Source organism: Anguilla anguilla, chromosome 6 (genome assembly GCF_013347855.1).
Source record: "Anguilla anguilla isolate fAngAng1 chromosome 6, fAngAng1.pri, whole genome shotgun sequence".
In the NCBI taxonomy this organism is placed as follows: domain Eukaryota; kingdom Metazoa; phylum Chordata; class Actinopteri; order Anguilliformes; family Anguillidae; genus Anguilla; species Anguilla anguilla.
In genome coordinates this window covers 48,340,673-48,358,463 of record NC_049206.1, presented here as the reverse complement: position 1 = coordinate 48,358,463, position 17,791 = coordinate 48,340,673, and the positions used below count along the sequence as shown (strand labels likewise).

General features: G+C 39.8%; 2 non-coding genes across 2 annotated transcripts; both read left to right on the top strand.

Moving 5' to 3' along the window:
• Positions 1 to 17,242: 17,242 nt before the first annotated feature.
• Positions 17,243 to 17,314, top strand: LOC118230902. Its single transcript, XR_004765949.1, has one exon. It is a non-coding gene; the product is annotated as a small nucleolar RNA SNORD50 (small nucleolar RNA).
• A 302-nt stretch (positions 17,315 to 17,616) lies between these two features.
• On the top strand, positions 17,617 to 17,688 carry LOC118230908. The gene has a single exon (XR_004765954.1). It is a non-coding gene; the product is annotated as a small nucleolar RNA SNORD50 (small nucleolar RNA).
• The last annotated feature ends 103 nt before the right edge of the window (positions 17,689 to 17,791 follow it).

Here is a 17,791-nt window from a genome sequence, read left to right as displayed (position 1 = left end):
GTGAGGGAGATGGGCAATTTAACCAAACTTCACAAAAATGCTGCAACCAGACCTTTCTTGAGTCACCACCAACAGTGTGTTTTACGATTTTAAAAAGGATAAAATATACATTTGCTTTTTTACTAAATATTTTTTTTCCAACAATCCAAGGACAATACTAGAAAGGTCTGCCATTGCACCTAAGAGAATAGGAGAAATTCTAACTCGCAATTTAAGGAGAAGTTACAGGACAGCTCAGACCTGCTAATAACTGTTGGATGGAAGCAGACAGCAAGCAACACCTAATATTCACACATGTGACTGCCATAGACAACCTGAGAACCGACTTCATCCTGCAGTCAGATTCGTGGAAGTGTACGCTTCCGGGGGATAGCGTTGACGAGTCACACATGGACGCCTGCTCCCTGTTAGCGCCCCGAGGTGCCATGGTCAATATGACAAAACACAGGCGTTGGAAACGCACTCTGGATGGCCCTCTGAACATGCTATACACCTCACCCTGGACAACCCTGTCATGATGCACTTTTAGCGTTCAGATGACAGAAAGACTATTAGGTGTCTGAAGGCTCAAATGTCCAATTGCTTATGGCAGGGAATACAGGCACAGGTGAGTGACATCACCTTCATTCTGTTGTGGGCAATTTTCAGACGACTGGACTGAATGATTTGGTTTGTATGGTAGCAAATAACCTTTTAATAGTTTCTCTGTGGAATTTAAGCATGTAGTTTTACAGCTGCTGAAGTGCAGTTGTTTACATTTTTGTCTGGACAAAAATGTTTTTTTACATAGACAAGCCAAGTTACTCACAGATGAAGAGCATATATTCTATACATCAGCAGGGACATTAATAAGAAGAGAGAGGAGGAGGAGGAGAAGAAGAAGAAGAAGAAGAAGAAGAAGAAAAAAGAAGAAGAAGAAGAAGAAGAATAAGAAGGCGGCATCATTATCATTACTTTGAAAATGGCACAGGGCACATCATTATCAGGGCATACAGATATGTCAGAAAGAGACAATTGTTCCTATTTTTCATTAGGCCCTTTTCAGATCCATTGGCAGCATTCTTTCTGATCTTTCACGTGTCGTGCGGATGATCGTTGCTGTTGATTTTCTTTTCTTTTCTTTTTTTTTGCGATGTACATTTTATGTGCATTGTGCAGCGGGGTATATTTATTCTGATTCTCCTTCATGCTCCACAAAACATTAATGTTTAAACAGCACTCTCTATTATCTACACAAGAGCAGCCTGCAGCAGGAGGCAGGCTTAATTCTGATTCATGTAAATCCACGGAAATGTGCTAATAGTGCAGGCATTAGCATGCGGTCTTTAGTCTAATGAGAGTTACGTGGGAGCTTTGCAGTTACTGTAAACAAACATTTGTACAGGCCTCCCACACCACACTGCCCTCTGTCAAACCACCACCATTACCTCTCACCAGCCAGCAACTGGGGAATAAAAAAAATCATTAAAAAGAAGTGTGAGACATTTGAAGTGAAAAAAAAAAAACCAACGTTTGTTGGTATTTGTCCACAGTGATATATAACGGAAAAGCTGTTCAAAAAGTGAACACATTTATATAATGCCTCATAGCACTATGGCTAACTATAACCAGTCTTGGGGTGGCAAATCTGTACCATCAGTAAATCAGGCAACTTATTTACTCTCCCTGAAATGCATGACGGATCTATTTATTATTTTGATAAGATTGCCTTTTGATTCTGTTGGACTGATATGACTGAAAAACATTTCAATTAAAATGATAATTACTTTTCATACACGGTTTTTCTATAACTATTTAGCAAATCACTGGTTCTGAATCCTTTAATTTTACTGTGAAGGTTTCAACTGAAACTGAAAAACTGACAACCCTGTTGCCACTTGATTCTGTTGTGCTGGACCTTGCATTATTTTTCAAGCTCTGACACTGAAAGGAAATGAAATATTTTTGTTTCAGTTGTTTCTGTGGTTGCTACAGGTAACCTCAATGTTCACTTAAATTGTTGCTATCTGAACATATCTGAACACATGAAAAAATTGAGGTGCAATAATTTGGTTTGTCAGTTGAAGCATGGGTAACATTTGTGAGAAATGCATTTGGTGAGATGGAATACGTAATGTTTGCGATATCTCACTGAAAGTCAGTGAATGTTAGTCTTGGCAGCCAGATCAATCATCTCCCACATTGACACTGAATGATTCTTTTTCAAACTGACCTTGTTAAGCACAAGTATTATTGCCTTACTCCAGTGAAAATGTCAAAAATCAATAAACATATTGGTGTGCACTTTTCATTAGTTTCTTTTCATTTACTAGGATAAATGTGAGCTGTTTCTAATTTGCTGCAGTTTACATAGGAACCAAGGACCTGCTTGCTGCGAGGTGCTACCCACTGCACCACGTGTTGCCTGCATGCCATTAAAAGAATGTAGAAATAACTGTTCAAAAGGTGAACATACCGTAAGCATATAACGCATAATAGCACTATGGCTGGCTATAACCATTCTGGGGTTGAAATTCTGAACCAGAATGAGCATACATCTGTACACTCTGAATTATTATAACCAATAAATCCATCGCCTGACAATGCCTGGCCTTCAGCAGGCAGAGAGTGAAGAGCATCTGATTAAATTGCCTGTGCAATATTTGGCCCACTGACTGCAGCCTTTGCATTTTCACAATAAACAGTTCTAAATTAATTAGACACTTTCATATTGCTATCGCTCTGTGCTCTCCACATAATGTAGCATGACACACCAAGGACATTGCTTGCACTGTGCTCTCAAGCGTCCTTAGTAGGAAATTATAATATGTGAGTAACTTGACTATATTAATTTGTTGCAATTGGCATGAAAGTCATGAAACAATTGTGCCAAGGCCTTCAAGCTGATACACATGAATTAATAAGATTCAGCATTTGATTGGTGAGATTTAGGGATAGTTTACAGTTACGCAGAGGTTTTAGGTTTACAGGTTAGGTTTACAGTTACGCAGATCTCCTTACTTTGTGACATACCATCATGTAATTGGGGCAGTTATACCTTCACCCATGATTAAGCGCAGAAAATTCAGGCAAAATTTTTAGGATTTTATTTTGAAATGATTACCGCAGAGAGGAAAATTTCTCATATTGGAGGAAAAAGTGCTACATCAGCTGTCCTGTCATACAGTGACCACAGAAATACACCTCTATGGGTATCCATGTATTTTTGTGTCTTACTCCTTGCTCACTGGTCCTGTATTTGGCCAGGGCCTGTGTCTGCTTCTCATCTCTGGCAAAGTAGAGATATTCAGTCCAGGGCCAAATATCAGCTAAGTCTACTATGGGATTTTGTTTTGTTCTTTCACATTCCTTTCTCACTGGTTGATAATTTTTTTTGTCCTGTTCAAATTTGTTATTATCTGCAGACCCAGCAGTGGAATATTTTTAGCTTCGGCAGCAGTGCTGTGCCAACCGTAAAACTGGGAGATCACCTTCATGCATTTCTCGCTTTTCACGTAATGGAATGAGATAACTCGGCCAGCTGAACCACAGAGTTGTTCAAATCCTAGTTATGTCAAAGGTAATTCTTTGTTTTCTGTCAACTGCCCCAGAGACATGTGGGCAAGTATGCCAAAGCCTAAGAAACATCTTTTCTTTTTTTTCCCTTTCCCTCTGGCGATGTCTGGTACTGCTCCCATGGCTCCCACTGGCCATTCACGTAGAGCAGACCCAGTGTTCCTGCTTGTCTGGAAGGCTGTCTGCAGGGAGGTAGTTCCCGAATATTAGCTGCCACATGTTTTCACCTCTGCCGCTAGCCCCAGGGGTGAGAAAGACCGTTCTGAGTGTCCTGACCTTGCAGCGGAAGCGTGAGCAGAGCTGTGCTCTGAAACGTACCTATCCCCGCTCAGCGATTCGTGTCATCACCCTCACCCTCGGCCTGTCAGAGGCCCTTAAGCTGGGAGGCACAGCAGCCCATTAAGCCGGGGAAGGATACCGAAAATCCTGTGACGCCTCTTTGAATGAGCGCAACCTAAAGTGAGGGTGAGTCCTTCATGCACTGCTTTCAGGGCGGCCGTTTCAAGTGCAGAAAATTGCGGTGGGCTGTCGATTGTAAGTGCACCGTTGTATTAATACTCGCTGTGGGAATGTTTTTCGAATTTGTGAAAACAGAGAAAAACACTCGAAAAATACATTCTGTGTCCTGAACTGACCCGCAAAAGACCTTCTTGTTGTTGCAGTTCCAGGAAATTCGCAAATTTCAGAAATTCAGAAGCCCAGTGTGTGTGAACTTTAAAAGGGAGTGTGAACAGAAAATATGTACAAATGCGCCAATGGTTCCCTCTTTCAGGACAGCATAAGCATGCTATGACCTTTGCAGCAAAGACAGTTTCACAGACAGATTTTGACAGATACAAGCATTAGCTTTTTGAACATCTGATTTTTGTACACAAATATCTAGAGAATCATTTATAAATATGCATTATTAAGATGGTATTAAAGCAAACATACTTTTCATTACTTAATTCAAGGCCATTAGATAGTGGTGGCCAACTGTGGACTAGGTTAACCAAATTCTGGAGGTTTTTCAATTGGAAAGTTAGGATATTATAACTGGTAAAAACAGGAAACTGAGGCGCAAATTCATTCCAGCTAAACAGAAATAGAGGAGCTAAGAGCAGTACCTCTAGCCCTTACACTAACCTTGAAAAAAGGGGGAAAAAATTATGAAAAAAGTAAAAAAAAAAAAATTAAAACGATTTTCTCCATTCATTAACAAATTGAAAAAAATAATTAATTGCATAATTTATTTAAAAAAATGTTTTTATGAAAAATATGAATATGTTTTTTAAAATTATTATTTTTTATTAAAAAATAAAAAACCCTAACCATAACCCAAACCCTACTCCAACTCTAAAACTAAACCTAACCCAAGTCCTGACCCTACCGTACAGCAATAGCCCAATAGAGGATCTGCCCCGAGCTGAAGACAAATAAAACAGCTTGTAGAAATAACGAAATTACACATTTTGAAAGTGATTCCTACTGGCAGGTTGCCTTGCTGATGCAACGTCTCACAACCCATTAATAATAGCAGACAGAGGAAAATTCACTGAACAAAGGAAAGGCCGATTTTGCAGGGCCTCAGGTGTAATTGCATTGCGAAACCTAGGAGTGAAAACACTTCAGCCAAATGACACGAGGTGCCAATGACAATGGCAACACATTGTGCAAATGATGCCACCAAAATTAGACAAGAAGCGCAACTTGGGTGGTTGTGTTCGGTTGCTCCCTTGGTATCGCAGCTCAGACATGGCGTGCCTTCCAGCTGGTTCTGACAAGTGAACTCAGCTTGCATAGAGGAACTCAGGTGGAAGGGGGGGATCCAGAGGAACTGCAACAAAGAGTGATCATGCACTCATCAGAAGATAGGGAAAATGAGCTCACACAAGTATCTCTATTTGTTATGAGCCACTGAGGAAAGACCAGCTCATTTTTGCTGTAGGCTATTGTACACAGGGCTCTCATACATGAATGCATCTGGACAGGAGATATTTTTACTTGCAGTGTTCATGCATCTCGATTTCCATGTTATACATCTAAGAAAACCATTACTGTACGTCATACAATCAAGATCCGGAGACCTGTTTTATCAGATGTGACCTTATTTAGAATATACGTGAATAATTTAACAATGATCAATAAATAAATAAATAAATAAGATAAAACAGGAGGCAAACATACAAACACGTGAACAAACTGACTGGCTTTTATTCCAAATCAGAATTCTGGTGGCCATTTCGGTGTATTTGTTTCAACACCCCCAATGACGCAATGACTCGTCATTTTTGCTGAGTGTCATAACCACGCAGAACACACAGCAAGGTGTGAATGCGTGCTGGCAGAGGTTTGTGGAGTCCTTTAAATTCGGTAGGAGGTGGTCAGCTGGAGAACTGGAAAGAGAAAAACACCCCGAGTCTCTTTGGTGCATTGGGTGAGAAATGGAAGGGCATGCGCTGCTGTACATGATCTGTGCTGGGCGAGGCAGAAAGTCAAATAAGCCCTTGTAAAGCTAGGTAGTGTTTTGAATCATTTCCACAGAAAGTAACTGGGAACAAAACGGTGCTTGAATAATTTTCGCCTGTCTGGAGCGATTGGCGTGATATGAAATGCTGGATCACAGAAGCTGTTTAAAATGATAGGCACAGTGCGCTGCCCTTTTTGAGTTTTCAAAAATGATGTTACCAGGCAACACACTTGGAAGAAAGTCTGAAAGGTTGCTTATTTTTGCACTTTAATGCTCATAAACAGTGACCTCACGTATTCAGCCTAGAACATTTGTAAATAAAGCTTTTCGTAGTTTTAACGTGGCTGCATATGATTCGAAATTTGTCTTCAAATCATTCAAGGTGACTGGCTATATGGTTTGAAATATTACATCAAATTTCCATTGTAACTCAAATCACTAAGCCTAATGCAGCCTGCGCTACAGTAATATATGCACTTCTGTATCTGTCCATGTACACACCAACAATTCACAATTTGTAGACAGCTGTTCAATAGGTTAATGTGGTCTTTACATCACCCATCCATGGCCATTTCTAGACTAACTAGACATGTTTACAGGTGTTTGATTTAATGAGCAGCTGGGAACCAGCTTGCGTATTGAGGTGATGAATCACATAAACAAAGCTGTGAAGGGACTATTTTTTCTGACGGGCAGGTTCTTGAAATTGCTTTGCATTCAGGTGGGACAAACCTTACCACTCTGACCCGCATTAAAATCTTTTCATAATTTAACATTCGTTCTGCTGAGTGATTGAGTGGAAGCCTAACCTTATCCATTTGGAAAATTATGAGCAACAATGTTTGAAGGTCTATAAAATGTCTCTCCCTTTGCCAGCTCTCTCCAATGTCACCTTTTTTTCCTTTGTATCTTTGTTCCTTCACATAACAACTTCTAAATTACAATCACAATTTAAGCTTTGTCTCCAATATTATGACTGTTAATAACAATGCATTCAGTTCAGGGAAGATGAAATAATATTTTGACTCTTATCTAATAGTTTGAAACTTGGCATTGGTGCTATTTAAACTGTGACTGAATGAATGAATGAATGATTGAATGAATGCACAATAGCACACTTCAGCTCTTTATCAGCATTGGCAGTGAAGACCTGCTCACATGTTCCAGTCATTGAAAGGCACATGTGCTCAGACCGGGGCCAGATCATTAAGTAGCGGGAATGGTAACTTCATGCTGGGAGTGACACTTTCAAAGCCGGCTCCTGCTGAGCGATGAAAACCCGATCCGCTATTATCGCCACGCTCCTTGTGGTGAAGGGAAAAGACAGCTTGTACAAAGGGAAGCAAGACCTCAGAGAAAGCAACACACACATAAATGGTTAAAGAGAGGTGGAGGAGAATAGTCAAAAGATTGCAGCGATAAAAATGTCTAGCCTTTCGGCAGGGAAAAGTGTATGACCTGCAAACTCCCACATGAATAAACTAAAGTTGTACATCCATATTTATGTATATGCCTATAAATAACGCGTATCAGATTTCTGTGATGTTGGTAGTTGTGAACACTGCAGTTGGTTTTGGCATGGTCCAGCCTTCAACAGTCGACTAGGATATATTTGTTCCTTATTTGCTCTCATTATGTTTGTCTTCACTTTAATATTCAAAAGGTAAAATTGCCTCATCTCCTGTGCCCTGTCACTGCATGCTTATATACTGTATATCACTTATGAGTTAAAATAAATGAATTTCTTTTACATGCACACACGCACACACACAGAAGCACACACAGATACACAAATATGTATTCATATGTTACACTTCTATGTGTGTGCATGTGTGCGTGTGTGTGAGTGTGTGCGTGTGTGTGTGTGTATGTTTATGCTCATCACTTACTTTCAGAGGCTTGTGCTCTCAGAGCCACAGTTCACTTTACAGGGAATTACATGTGATTTATATTCTGGATGATTGGGCACCACGATAGGGGTGCTTCGCTCTCCGCAGCATGTCCCATTGTCTCATGACAGCCACCACTTACGCCCCCCGCCTCCAAACGTGACTTATAAATATTTTTATGCTAATGAGAATCCCAGAGCCCGGGTAGCTGGCTGAAGTGAAAAAGGAGAAAAAATTGTGGTCTTCAAGCTAGATTTCCGTGCAAATTTCATAAAATTACCATCTTATTCCTGCCCCCTTGTATGAATGAAGACTATTTTTGCCATCTTTGTTATTTCAGGGGTTTTCTCTCTCATTAACAATGCTAAAAATAATCAAAATGGTTCCCAAAATAGTATTTTGTCTTCAGTATTACGTTCAGTGACCTACTTCCACAGATACATGGGTGCACTCTTAGATACTCTACTCTCCTATTATTTGTTACCTACTCAAATTATTCTAATGGATGCTTTGATCACAAACCAAGATTTATGAATGCCAGCCTTCTGTCGGCAATGCAAATTCCCAATGTTTGTTTATGGTACAAAATGCAGGATCTATGTGGCTTTAAATTGATGACATTTACTTGCGAGTCTGTCACTCACTGTGATACAGGTCATCAGAAACCCAGAGGACATGACTGTGTTGAGTGTTATGTCCAGGGTTAAGGTTTCAACAGTCACAAGCTGCTTGTGAAAAATGGCTTAGAAGCAAATGTGGAAGCTTGAGACTCGGTTGCCTGTGTGGAAAGATATGACAGCCCCAGAAACAGGCATCATGTTTGCATCAAACTGAGATGTGTAATACTGGCGTTTTCTGCAAGAAATCTTATCGACAACTCTGTCTCGATCAGAAATGATAAGGAGTAAACATGTAGTGCTGACAGTGAAGATAGTAGTGCAATTATGGGCATGTAATTGGCAACATCTATGAACATCTATGACAGTATATATATATAGTATATATACATATGTATATGTATGTATGTATAAAACCAGCCAGCACAAAGCTGGTTTAAATCAATCTTTGGATCAAACTGAATTCTTATCAGAGATTCAGTACTTTATCAGCTAGAATTGGTATCTAGGCAACCACATTGTGTTGTGGTGTGTTGAACAAATTGTAACCTCTGAGCCATTCTGTGTCTAAAAACAAATTTCTTTCCCTTGAAAGCTAGACATCCATACATTCCACAGATAAAGCAAACTGAAAAAAAGAAGATCTGTGTCACGAAGGAGGAAATTGAGACAATGAAGGCGATTACTGGGGCTGCTGGGTGGCTCATCGTGTTATGACACGGCTCTAGTGCATGGATGAGACCCACTGCCTGGTATCGACTTTGGACTGTGCCAGAGACGACTGAAGCCAAGAGCCCCACAGGGTGATGCACAGTTGGGTGAGAGGGTTCCAGCCGATTAGGATGATAATGTCTCATCGTTAGCCAGCGATCCCTGCTGGTTGATCGGGCCATCGGCAAGCCTGCATGTTGAGCTGTGTAGACTATACATCATTTGAAGAAGATCGCTGGTTTGCATGCTTGTGGAGATAAATCCCATACTAGCCCACTGAGCACTTCCTGACCCACACGTGAAACCTCATGAAATGTGTATCATGGGGTGGGTGGGGGGAGGGGGGGGGGCAAGCACCCAACAACCCATGCATGCTCCCTTGACTCACCCCCCCCCCCCCCTCCTCCCCCCACCCATGCCTTGGGATAGAATTGCACATGTGAATAGACTGGAGGATGGCTCGTTAGCTTTATTAGTGTGGAATACCCTGGACCAAGGGCAGAAATATATTACTAAAAGATTATTGGAAAGACGCTTTCATTTCCGCTACATGGACTGTCCTGGAAGGACTGCAGGAGACCTTTCATCTGGCAGCTCCCATGATGAGGGAGAATCAAAGCTGACTTTAATTGAGATTCATGTGGCACAGACTTTGAAATGACCCGTAATTATTTGCAGATGCAGTTACAGCTGCAGTTCTTTAAGTTATTTACAATGGGCCCTTGTATTCCTCTGAGGCAGCATGATAAATAGAATACCCCCCTTGCCCCCACCCCAATCCCCCACACATTTACCCACCTGCTCTTTCCAATGGACTCTGACACTTCCTCTAAAGTCTGCCTCCACCGCCGTCAGTATTCATTAACCATAAGAGAGGCAGTTGCACACAGACACAAACCATTTGTGAGCGTCGGTGCTTACTGTAATCTAATCACCACGACCCGCCAGCAGGGGCACTTTGGCGAGGATGTTGTGCAGAGAGTGCAGCAGTAAGCACAGCAGTGCTTGAGCTGGGCTCCTGCTGCAAATGGCCAGTATTTGGCGGGGAACAAGGCTTGTGATACATTGAGGAGAACATGCATACTCCACACAGAAATGCCCAGGCTGGGATTCGAACCCTCTTGCTGTGAGGCAACAGTGCTACCCACTGCACCACCGTGCCACCCACTGTACGCATGTATGCAAAACAAAATGGGCCATTCAGTCTTCACAATTAGCTGCACTTCGAAAGTGATTAACAAATTATGATGTTATGTTTTATTCATATAGAGTATCTTATTAATACAGACCATAGCAGCACACTCAATCTGAGATGATGATTGATCAATGGATAAATATTTACATTCCCTATTAACTGTTTCCAGTAATGCTGTCTATGTACACAAAAACTGACATGAGACAGCATCATTAGTGTCTTGGTGAGACTAATTCTGGTCTAGGCTGTGTCAGGCTGTACACTGAACAGAACAATTAAACCCACAGGAGACAGAAATGAACACACTAGGACAGTCTGGAGTTAACAGTGGCTTTCAATCCAGAACATCACAGTGGCTATTGGATCTCTCTGTATCTCTCTCATCTCTGTCTCTGTCTTTCCCCCTCTTTCCTTTGCCGCCTGGGTTGAGTGAGAAAATACGCCATGCACAGCGCAGGTTCGCTTCAATCATGCAGAAAGCAAAAGACTGAGATGGTTGAGGGAAAAGGCGAGGATGATACATGTTGCTTTTTTCCATTATAACAAGGCCCTCCTTTCATTAATCTCACTCGTTTTATTGCTATTCTCGGTTATTTATTTTGTTCTTGGCCTGCCTATTTTACAGGCTAGTTTACCTGCCTCTGACTGCAACCTACTGAACCCATTTTATTGTCTGCTCTGAAAGATCCCTCATTATAGTTCTGTTACCGTTCATTCTATCTTAACTATCACATGAGGCCAGGCAGTGGAGGATGGGCTCCTTCTCCATAGCCAAGTTCCTCCTGAGATTTCTTCCCGTTGTGTAATTTTTTCTCGGCACCATTTCAATGTTTCTCTTCCCACTGGGGAGATTTTTTTTAACGCAACTGGGTTCGGGCTTGGTTTTTGCCCAATTTTCTTTTTCTATTTCCACTGTAAAGCATCTTTGTGTCAGTGTATCTGTAAAACATGCAATACAAATAAATTTGAATTGTTCTGAGGAAGAGACGCTTTATTTCTTGATCACCAGTTCATTGCCAGGCTTTGGTCATAAACAAAGACAAATGTTTTACATTTAAATCATTTACATTAACTTCTGAAGGAGAAGGGGTGAGGTTTTACTCATTTTTCCTGTTTAACGCTGAGGACACTGGTAGCAAATGAAATATCAGCGAAACAAATGATGTCATATCTGGTCAAAATCTAGCTTTATTCCAGGCACTGTTATTGTTTAATGCAAAATGTCAAAAGCAATATCACTTCTGGAGTCTATCAGAAAATAGGAGAAATTTAGCCCTATAGTTGGACCAAGGCAATAACAGTATTCCATATACAGTACTTCATCTTTTATTTAGGTTTTTACATTAAATATAATTTACATCATAGAGTTACTTGATTCCAATGCAGATCATGCAAACATAAAATATTTATTTGACAGAATATAAAATGTATAAGTATTTTAATGTAGAACCTAATTAATTTTAATCAAAATCCAAAAACGCCTGGGAGAAGAACCTCAACAACAACAATAGATTTTTATTCTGAATTCTCTAAGAATTTCCTCTATTATGGAGGTCTGAATTTGCCATTGAAAAGTATGTCAAATTAATATGCAAAACGCTTGAACAGTGGGTTAAAAATCTGTTACATCAATCCCAAAGGTTTATGCCAGTAAATATGTAAATGTAAATAAGACTACATTAACATCATTAAGAAACTATATCAACACATGAATTTATCAAAAATGTATGGGGGCAGTAGAAATAAACTGTAATGTCGTGTTTCGGTGGAAATAAAGGTTTCTGGCAACAAACAGGCAACCTCCGACATTTTAATAGCATCCCCCTCCTATGTAACTGTAAGAGGTGTACTGAACCTTTCAAGTAAAAAAACAACTTAATTTTTTTCCATAACTCTAATCAAACATTGATGGCCTTGCTAATATGCTATCTTCTTTGCCATCTGTTGTAGAAGTATATTCTGTCCAGTCTCTATCAGCAAGAATTATGTTACACACTGAAGTATACTGATGCTTCATGCAAATAAAAGTGAAACAAATCTGTAAGATCCACTACATAAGTGGATGGTCCAAATGTTGACTGAGCCATGTAGTGCAAACAAATGCTTTTCGTAAGTGCCTGGAGGTTTGCAAACTAAAAACTTTTGGAGATCTGAAAGCTTTTGGAGAGTTTTTGAATTTTTGGACAGTCAAAGTTGAAATCATGGCTATTTGACATGGCTTTGTTGAAAGGTTGAATAGAGCTTGCAAGATTCAAATTCAGGTTTTAACAGAACTGAAAGTGAATACAGAAAACAGAATTTCAAGAGGGTCCATACAAGTTCAAGTTTTTTAAATTCATTTTCAAATCATATCATTCAGTTTTAAAATCTTACGTACAAATTTAAATTATTCAATACAAATTCTATATAATCAAATACAATTTCAAATAGCTACATTTGAATCCCCATCACCCACCAGGTGTCCCCAGTTTATCAGTTAGAAAAAGACAGGCTTCTCCTTCAATAGCCTTTGTGTTGGATGCTGTGTAGCTTATAGTTTGGGATCCTGTGTGGATCCTGCAGGTGCAGATGAAAAGTGCAATTGCTGAATCAAAAAATGTGTTTGTGAGTGGGGGGCTTGCATATTTATGTGGAACACTAAACTGAATATCTTATTCACATTCCGTGGTGCTCTGTCGGATTCATGAGTGTGCCGTCCTGTCAGAACTTTGATTGGCTTTATGAATGTTCATTCGGTTTGTGCACCTCACCTCTGTCAGGACACTGTCACTTACGTAAGTGACTGCCATTAACTGCATTGTTCACAGCACCTTAATAGGTCCATCTTGTCTTCCAGCTGAGAAATTCCACATCGAGGCCTGATTGGCACCGCATGTTTAATTTGATAGCGAAGATATTTTTCTCCCTGTAGTTGATTATTCTGCGGGTATGCGTGGAGAACATCCGGTTTTCTTTTCTAAACTGTGAATCTGGGCACAGCTGGCATACAGAGTCATAATTTGGCTGGCTGAAGACAGGTGGCTCACCCTTGAGGGCCAAGGGTGCCACTTGGTGTTCCATGGAAATGGAACACAATATCTGCGCCGTCTCCCCTGAGCGGCCTGTGGCATAATTTGGCTTGAATGCAGATACCCTGCGAGGCTGGTGATCGTCGCCTGGATCTGAGCTGCTTTCGGACAATTAAGCCCATTCCCAACTGTTCATGCTTTATTTCTCTCTTCTGAACTTCCAGCATAGCGCCACTGAAAACGACCTTTGAATAAACTGCAGGATTTGCTCATTTCCATTGTATTGGCTGTGAAAATAAGTCTTCTGGTACCGGCAATGAGAATAACTCATGTCCCTTGCCTGATAGATAAATTGCAATCTGGGTGGATCGGAGCCATCGTGTATCATTTTGCAGTGTCATTGCATTGGGAAATTTCATTCAAGTCGTCCTGTTGTTCTCTTTGGAACCGGCATAGACTGGCAGATTCATCAGGGAGTCCTTACTGACCCTTGCATGGTCTTGATGTGTTATTGCAGCTTCAGTATTCTTATGCTTTCAAAAAGGTCTCAGAGATATTCCCATTCGTTTATATTTTTGTGTCTTGGTTATTCCAGTGAATAATAACCACTTGGAACACCCAAGGTCATCCGATCTTTCATGCTCCCTGATCTTATTGCTTTAATAATGAGAAGAGCACAATCCATTCCAAGTATTTTTCATTCTCAAACATCATCATAAAAACACCAGCCTAGTTTATCTTTTTAAAACAAACTTGTAATTAATGCAAATAAATGTTTTCCAACAGTGTTGTACAGCTAGATACAGTACTTGTTTGGAATATAAACATCCTTAGGAGACAGTGACCCCTTGTGATGTGAATGTGAAGCACATATCTGTTTTTATTTAAAGAATATGCTGCAAGCATATTTCCTTTTATTGTTGTCGCTGTTCTTCTTATTATTATTATTACATTGTTCTTGTTATTGTTTTTATAATTGTCAGAAACAGGAATACAAAGACAATTTTATCCAAGTGTGAATGCCTTTAGGCCTTTTTTAATTTAATATATTTTTCATCAATTTAAAATCAGACAGATTTATTCTTCTCTTCCAGCAAGTACTGTAATCAGAACAAAATCATCCATCCATCTGGGGGAGCACAGGCAAGCACACAGTATTCTCCGAAGCACATTCTGCTAGCCATTACTTTTTTTTTACATAACTATCCACTAGGCCATGATGTACAGTCGTTGAATTTTATGAACATGTCGAAAACAGATTGATGATGCAAATTAATACATGTATCCCTTGAACACCCAATAATCTCCACATGGCCACTGTGCCCTCCACATTGCCTCTCATGCAAGGCCTCGATGCACACAGACACCGTCACAGCATGGAACACTCAGATTGGGCACTCATTAAACCTGTAAAGACTTCTGTTTTACAGGTCCCCTGATGTGTATTGAGACCTAGATGTCACAGATTGAAGAATAACTGAGTTCAGCTCTGTCTCTTGATAAATATGATGTCAGGAGTTTTCTCTCTCTCACCAATGGGTCACTTGCCCCATTTTCCGAGCCCCATTTCCTCAGCTTGCTGTCTGTTCACCACTCCAGCCTGCCACCCCATCCTAGGACCGCCACCTTCCAGATGCTACATACAAGCTGCCCTGGACCGATCAGATGGACTGATAATTCACCTGAACATGTTTCTACGAATAGACAATCTGAGCCAGCCAGAGGAGCATGGACTCCCCCTACTGAGCACAGTTTCTGATTTTATGGGATTTTACTGATTTCACTGGATGACTATCACATTAAATAATCAAATAATTGGAAGAGGGGAAGTAATAAATATGGAATGCAAATGTGTGCCCATGTTTTGGGAAGGCTCTAATAGTCTAAAGCAGTTTCAACACTTCCAGTGCTTGAGTTCTATTCAAGGTATGTGACAAGACATGGGGAATTGTTAGTGCAGTAGGTATACATGACCCCCATCTGGTGTAAATGTGTATTTATGCAAAACATAATAGGGCCCCATTATTTTTTTCTTGGAAGGAAATGTCGAATAAATAAATAAATAAATAAATAAATAAAAGAAGCTCTGGCTAGACTGCTTTGTGCGCAGAGCCTCCTTACAACTGCATCCACATTCACATAATGTGGCAAATTAGTTGGTGACGCCATTTCGTATACTTATTCTACTAAATTAAATAAAGAAAATTAAATTGCATAAATGTTAAAATATGTGCATGTAAGCAAATTTTACGCAACCTATTTCAACAATATAAGAACCTGTTTGCTCTGATCCATAAGAATATATTCGTGGTTGTTGCAGGGTTGATTCACGCCGATTCGCATAGCCTATATTTATGGTTCGCGCAAGTGAATGGATTTGCAATATGTCTCATTGTAAAATCTGGGCGGAATTATTGTATTTCAGTAAGTCTGTAGCAGCAAGACGCTCAAAAACAAAATAATAATAGACTTCAATCAATGTGTTGAATCTGCGATATCCAAACGGACGATCACTTGGACTATAAATAGAACATGAAACGCGCATATCGTTCCCATTCTCTTGAATTACGGGGAAATGCTGTTGGTGCACGGTGGTGAAATGAACACCGGCAGGTAATATTTTCTTCGTTACTTAATATGTTTACCAAAAAGTTGATGCATAGTTTCGTATAATTTTAAAAACGTTAAAATTACTTTGGATGATTTAGCAACGGTATGCGCATAGATTTTTTGAGAATTTCTGTAACTTCAGTTGAGTTCACACGTCTTCAAACAGAACTAGCTAAGATAGCTAGCTGGCTTTATTAAGCAATTTCAGAGTATCAGTGCGTTTCAGCGTTTCACAGTTTATCTATGTAGTCATTTCAAACTGCTATTAGTAATTTAACGGAAGTAATCTGGCTAACATTCACTATTTACGATTTGCGTTCATACTTGCCCCTAGCGGGCTAGCAAAGCATCTTTAGCAGTTGAGCTGAATGTGTTCTAATAGCAATAAATTGTTTTGAGGTCGCATTAAGCCGAGTTTTTATTTAGGCTTATGCATCGCAAAACCACTACAGGTTTTATACTATTCATACAAAATTTCGGTTGGATTTGAATAGACAACTCCGGTTCAGGCATTTACCGCAGTCACACACTGGAACCTGACCACGTGTAGTTTAGCACGAGGGGAAAAGTATGTGTTAAAACCGGCTGTAGTAAGGAATCTTCTTTGTAAACAGATTTTTGGTTTGAACCTAACTGATTAGTATTACTTGAGCCATTACCTTTAAAATTGCAGTCGAGAAAGTAACAGCAGGCACCATGGTAATCAGTTTACTTCCAAGTCACGAAGTGATTAATAAAGTGTAATTTCTGGTATTGTCTTTCAGCATTGTGGAGGGTCTGAGCTGCACATGTAGTCTCCCATTTTTTTCTGATTAGATCCAAAATGACAAAACATTATACAATACATACAGCTCAACGCGAGTGACCACTTAGCGGTACTTTTTAAAAAACTTGAAATCCAAGGCTATACATGTTCCATTTTACCACCAAATATGATGTAACTTGAATTTGATCATCTCTACAGATGCTGGAGTGTGAGCACAAACTGGTCTGAACGTGATGTTGGATTTACTTTCCGATGGTAAGGTCATAGGGGTTTAACTGATTTTCTTATTTTGTTATTGTCAGTTGTAGCAAATGCTACAATTCAGGTGATTGTAAAGGACATTACTTAATGTGAAGTGGGTGTTGAGAGTTCCACCCAAGAATTGAACCTATGGTACTCTTTCTACGTTGCTTCACTCTGCTTGCCTGTTATTGTGAGTTTGCCTTAAGGATGAATCTATCCCGAACCTGATTCTGTTTGATTGACAATCTCTATCGGATCTGACTTCTGAAATGCAACTCACATGTAAGCATTTACCTTAGTTTCACTAAAACAGTAAAATATTTACCAATAATTTTTCATTTTGGTCCCTCTGCAGCACCATTGGAAAGATGTGATCCAAATTTGAGGCGTTGTGACATTTCAGGTGAGCGTAAAACTTAAAGATTAAACCTTTAATTATGGTCTGACCATTTGACATAACTTTCTTAAAGATCAAAGTTCCTTTTTAAATGTTTGAATAGTAATTCCATTATGCTAATAAATATGAAGTATTATGTTTTTGCCTCACTCTGCTCAACTGTTTCTGTGAGTTTGCCTTGAGGATGAATCTATCCCGAACCTGATTCTGTTTGATTGACGATCACTATCGGATCTGACTTCTGAAATGCAACTCACAACTGTCTAATTGATATTTAGCTGATTCAGACATATCGGTCAAACAAGTTCTAGCATGCAACCACTACTGAATTAGCTTTTAGTAAGCACCCAC